This window comes from Sciurus carolinensis, unplaced genomic scaffold (genome assembly GCF_902686445.1).
Source record: "Sciurus carolinensis unplaced genomic scaffold, mSciCar1.2, whole genome shotgun sequence".
In the NCBI taxonomy this organism is placed as follows: Eukaryota; Metazoa; Chordata; class Mammalia; order Rodentia; family Sciuridae; genus Sciurus; species Sciurus carolinensis.
This window is the reverse complement of record NW_025920122.1, coordinates 1260930-1266929: the sequence shown is the minus strand read 5'-3', so window position 1 is coordinate 1266929 and position 6000 is coordinate 1260930. Positions and strand designations below refer to the sequence as shown.

The following is a 6000-nucleotide window of genomic DNA, read 5'->3' as shown; positions in this document are numbered from 1 at the left end:
TTAAAGATATGCATGTACATTTCATCAGGACATGTAAAGAATCCCCAACTTTTTACTGTGACTATTATCAATGAAAACTTTAGAAACTGAGAAAACAAAACAAAACAAAAAACTTTAACTTACATTCTGGTGTTTTATGCTAGACACCATGACTCATTACAATTGATCATTACAATTGATCATTTAATGAGATGAAGAAAGTATTTCTCCATTTAGAAACAATTCAGAAATTTTAGAAACGAAGGAAGATCATATATATTTCATTACATAAAATCAGCAAAGAAAGATAAAGTAGTATTTTGTTCATTTACTACTTGAGCAGTAAAAACTTCAACTTCTCCAAAATGCCTCCCCCATATTTTTGTTTTGAGACTATCACTGTCTTGAACACATAGGATGAGGTGATCCACCAGTCTTAAAAAAACACTGCAAATTCTCCCTGATCCATCAAAACTTGATTGAAAAGCTCACTCCATGTTAGGAGTCAAGCATCTTTCTATGTCCTAGAAACACAGAATTGATGGGCACAGCCCTATCATGGTCCCCCAGAAGCCCCCAATTCACTGAGAAATACATTTAAGGAGTTATGCCTGGGTTAGTTTTAAAATATTGGGGCTGGGTGTGGAAGCATATTAGAGGGGCTGGGGATGGACAGCAATTGTGGGTAAGGATATGTGTTCTGCGGGAGCATGGTATGCTTTGTGACTGCTGGAGTGCAGAAAGATCCTTACTTCCTAGAGGACATAACTTTTAACAATCCTTCACCTCTGTCCCTGGAAACAGGAAAATCTATTTTGTATGGTGGATACATTCTCATGGGCCAAAAGAAATTGAGAGGAGAAATTTAAGTAGAAATCCCAGGCTTCTCACTTGTTTCATCAGGAAATGATATTATCTTCTAACAAATTACACAGTACACTGTCTAAAGCAGTAGACATATATTGATTTCCCATAAGGTATCCACAAAAAATTCTAACAACCCATGAAAATACATGTGATTTCTGTAGCAACTACTCTGTGAACCTGGGTCACAATGACAGATTTTTACAACAAATCCTGCTTCCTAGAGTTATTCTGACAATGTCACTCTTTGATTAAATAAACATGTCAAAGCATCTAGTGAAGTATTCAGTTATACCATGGATCAAATCACATCTCTTCTGCACATGATGAAGTTAACAGTTCATAATAACGACCAAAAAACAGCAAGCCTACATAATACTAATGATATATGGGAGCCATATGACAACCTAGTAGAGAGTTAAAGCCTAAAAGTAATCAACGGTCACTGAATTAAAATGTCTGGGGTTTTGTTTATATTAAATCCACCTACAATGGCAGAAATCCCCACCAGGTGGAGTTGCATCAAGTTTCACTTTGAACATTTCTTAGTTTCTTGTATTCCCCAATTACTTTTATATCCGTCCAGATTCTTATAGGACTTAAGTAATTACCCTCTCAAAATTCTAATGTAACTGTTTATAAAGCAACTAATATAGAAGAAGTCAATCACTTAAAGTTAAAAAAATTAGCTCACTCAAAAAACCCAGAGCAGTTCAACAAAAAGAAAAAAAAATGACTCAATTAAGTCAGACAAGGAAGGACAAAAACCTCGAGAAGTAGAAGAGCCACAGTCTGAACTCTCAGAGATCTTCAAACTTCCATCAAATTCCAGATTGCTTTTTTTTTTCTTTTTCCAAACCACCACCAATACATTTCTTTGAAGGAAAAAGGGTCAAAATTTATCAACTTTTATACTGGGTAGGAAAAGGCAAACACACTGCTCTAACTTCTGGGCATTCACAACAGCACAGGCAACCAGATCGGGCACACAGATGAGGGAGACAAATTCTAATTAATTACATGATCTCTCACTCAGAGGAAGGGGCTTTTGCCCTATCACAGAAGTAGCACTGAGAAAAAACAAAGGTAGAACACAGCCACAGCCACCTAGCAAAGTCCTCAACAAAGTCGGTGCCTGGTTGAAGATGGGTGCCCTGTGTACCAGGCAGGAGAGGGATGCCCTAGCTGAGTCGAGGCATCTGGAGGGTGGGTCTATTATCCAGTGCCCATTCAATGCAGGCCTCCACTGTCCTGGTCCTCTACACAGGCAGACTCAGCAAATTTGGGAAGAAAGGGAATTCTACCTAATTACCTAACCCACTATTCCCTCTCAAGGTAACACAGCTTACCCAACCCACTGGGTGCAGGCCTCCCCACCCATCCACACCCCCACCTCATTTGGCTTATTATTGCCACTCAGCACTTTATTTTAATGTCATTCCCACCTTCAAGGAACAAGTTTTCAGCTTTAAAAATTGACTACTGCTCTGGCAGTAAGGTATCTAAGGTGATCCCTGCCCCATAATGAGTTGTGCTCTCATATAATGCCCTCCTTTAAGTGCAAATGGAATCTCTGACTTGTCCCTAACTAATGGATTATGGTGAGGATTGATGGGAAGTCATTCCCTAGATTAGGCTACATTATCTGGGTACTGATCTGGTGATCAGAAAAAGGGTAAGAAAAAAACAAAACAATTAATAAGGACATTCTCCCCAAACCTTTGCACATATCTACATCCATCTTCAACCCTCCCGCCTCAGTTCCCATCTAAGGAAATCACTATTGCCAGCAATGCCTTAAAAATTATTCTACACCATCAGCAAGCAAATACATGCACAAGGATATATTTTTTCTCCCTTTTAAAATGTAATAAATGCCAGTGATTAGGGAGGTTGAGGCAGGAGGATCATAGTTTGAGGCCAGCCTCAGCAACTTTGAAAGGCCCTCAAAAGTAAAAAATAAAAAGGGCTTGGAATGTGACTCAGTGGTAAACTGTCCCTGGGTTAAATCCTTAGTACCAAAAGGAAGAAAAAAAAAGTAACAAATGAAAGCATATTAAGCATATCCTTCTTCATCCTTTTCCCTTTATCTTAAATAGGATTCTGTCAGTACACACAGAGTTCACTCTCCCTTTTAATGACTGCAGTGAACTCCACCATATGTATGTACTATGATGTTTTTGAATCCGTTTCTAATGGGAGAAACATTTAGACATTAGACAGTTTTAGGTTTCTATACTTATCACACCCACATCAAGTAGAGCCAATTCCTACAAGTTGAATTTTGATTGGTCAAAGGACATGTATATTGGTAATTCTGCTAGACCAGTTTTACCAATTTATACTCCCATAGGCAAGCAGTGTGGATGCTGCTCTCCTCACCTCTTTGCCAAGCCAGACATTATCAGACTGACATCAACTTTTTATATTCCAATGTAAGTTTTCTACTCACAGGTCAGTTTCCTCACCATTCTCAAGCTCCTCAGGTAAATCTGAAGTCTCCCCAGAGACAGTGGAATCCTACCTAGATTTTGAAAGACACATAGGCTTTGTACAGAGAACAAGGAATCCCACAAAGGAGGTGAGGACGGGCAGTATGCTGGGACAGGAAAGCACAGGACATAGTTGGTGGCAGGCTAGTTTGAGGAAAGGAAAATAATGATGGACAAAGTGGGGCCCTCACTTGGAAGGAGTTAGAGGGTCAGTGGACAGAGCTAGATTTAGGGTTAGAATGTCCACTGCTGGTACTTGCCCAGTGGTCATGAGAAAAATTACTTTATCTGGGCTCCAGTATCCTCACCTGAGAGGTCAGTCCTGAAACCTCCTTCTGTAGCTATAGAACTGTGTGTTCAAAGTAAATTTTAGTGTCAAGACTAATGTCAAACAAGCAGAACTGCAAGGGTTGAGGGGGACAGGTAGAACTTCCTCAGCCCCATTTTCTAGACAGTCCACTCTGACAAATGAGGGGTGTCAACAAACTGTTGGGATTATGTGAAGTATGATTGGAAAGCAAAGCCTAGGTACCTGAGGTCCTCTTCAGTTCCCAAAACTATACCAACTCCATGTTAAACAACGAGCCTTTAGCCTTCATTTCTATTCTGCTTGACTATAACTCATTCACTCAGTCAATACCCATTCCCCAAGTACCTACTAAATCTAGGATACTGTTGCTGGAGTGTGGGAAACAGGTTAATGGTACAAAGACTCTTCCTTCTGAGGTTCAATTTCTATACAGAAGAGAAACAGAGAAATGAACCCAGAGATGTATGTGTCATAGTAATGAGGGTAGGAGGGAGAAGTATAATGAGTGGGGAGAGACCACTCAACCCACAAAAACACACCCAGTCCAGGCAGGACTTCCACTTAGCCCTTTCAGATCCATATTCTCAGAGATCACTTGTCTCTTCTCTGAAATTCTGCAGCACTTTGGATCATATGTAATTGCCTGCTGCCTATTAGCTATTTTAAGGTACTGGTCTTGTCTTGCTTGGACCATAATCCTCTTGGGGGACCACGCCTATATGGGACAGATATCCCAGGGTTGCATTTCTGCTGGTTGCTATAACACTGCTATTTTAGAATTGCAAATGCATTATTAAGCCTTTCTTCATTTTCCCAACAGAATGGACTAGAATTTTTAAGTAAAAAAAAATTACATGAAAAGTATAGAATCAAAGGAACAAACTAAAAAAAAATGGGATATGATAAAAAGTAACAACCTCCAGATAGAGACCAGGCCTTTGTGATAGAAGTTAATGCTAAAACAACTAGCCAAAGCCAAAACAATGGGGATATGACCTAAAAAGATAAGTATGGGGGCAATTTTCCATCCCAGGACAGCGAACAGGCAAGGATGTGCAGAAGAAAGGGCAGAGTCCCTAACCCAGGAGCTCTTACTGTTACCTCCTCCATGGATTAAGGGCTGGGCCTTCTGTCCCTCCCCATCACTCACCCCAGACTTTGCACACCCTCAGGCAGAGCAATGCTCTCCTCTTGTCACTTTCAGGCTTAAAACTGTCACAGGCACCTTCACCATGAAAGGGCCACTCACTCTCTTTTTATAGCAGAAAAATGTGGATATTTAGGTTTCTCACAATTCCTACATACCAGTTGTTCTTTAATTATCCACAAGTAAAAGTACAGAGACAAAAGTCTCTGACACAAATGTTCACACCGATACTATTCACAAGAGTCAGGAGTTAGAAGTAGCCAAAATGATTGGACAGATGGATACATAACCAAAACATGTTATATCCACACAGTGAAGTACTACTTAGTCACTAAGAAGTAGACACATGCTACAACAAGTATTAACCTTAAAAATATCAGGTAAACAAAGAAGTCACACACAGTAGGCCACACATCCTATGATTCCATTTATATGGAATATCCAGAACAGGGAAATCCCAAGAGATTTTAGAGATTCATGGTTGCCAAAGGTGGTGGGTGAGCGGCAGTGGGAAGTGTCAGTGGTACAGGCTGTCCTTCTGGGGTGATGAAAATACCCCAGAACTAGAAGTGACGATGGCTGCACAACACTGAACACTCTGTTACTGAGTTAACTGTACATTTTAAGATGGTAAATTTTATGTTCTGTGTATTTTGTCACATTAAAGAACACTACTACAAGTTCAATACCATTTTAAATTGTATTGTAAACTTGCATCTACTCATCTTTAAAATATAACTTGGAAAACATGAGCTATAAACACTGGAAAACAAAACCACACACAAACAGGTGAGTACACACTCCCACATGAGGCTGGGTAGATGCAGACTCTCAGAACTCCACCACTGCAGTTACTAAAGACAGCAGTGATGAGGACCGTGAACTGCACTGTTTTACATACTCACATGTTACCCTGAGAGACAATTAGCCTTTACTTTACATGAAGTAATGAAAGTGCAGAAGGTCACATAACTTGTCCAAGATAAAATGGGCAGAGCCTCAGAACCTCAGTTTGAAGGTAATCTCATTTCAGTACATGTCTTGGCTGCATCTCCACTGACCCACAAGGACAGGCCAAACCATTTCCTCCACTGCCTACCCAGAAGAGCACCACCACTCACACAGAACCACCTGGGGCCTCTGCATGTACAAAGCTTCCACCAGAGCCCCCCTCAGGCACTGTCCCTGGGTGTTCTCAGGCCAGCAGA

General features: G+C 40.5%; 1 pseudogene; it reads left to right on the top strand.

Moving 5' to 3' along the window:
• LOC124973792 (probable RNA-binding protein 19) overlaps positions 1 to 6000 on the top strand; it is a 956910-nt pseudogene that overhangs the window by 11139 nt on the left and 939771 nt on the right.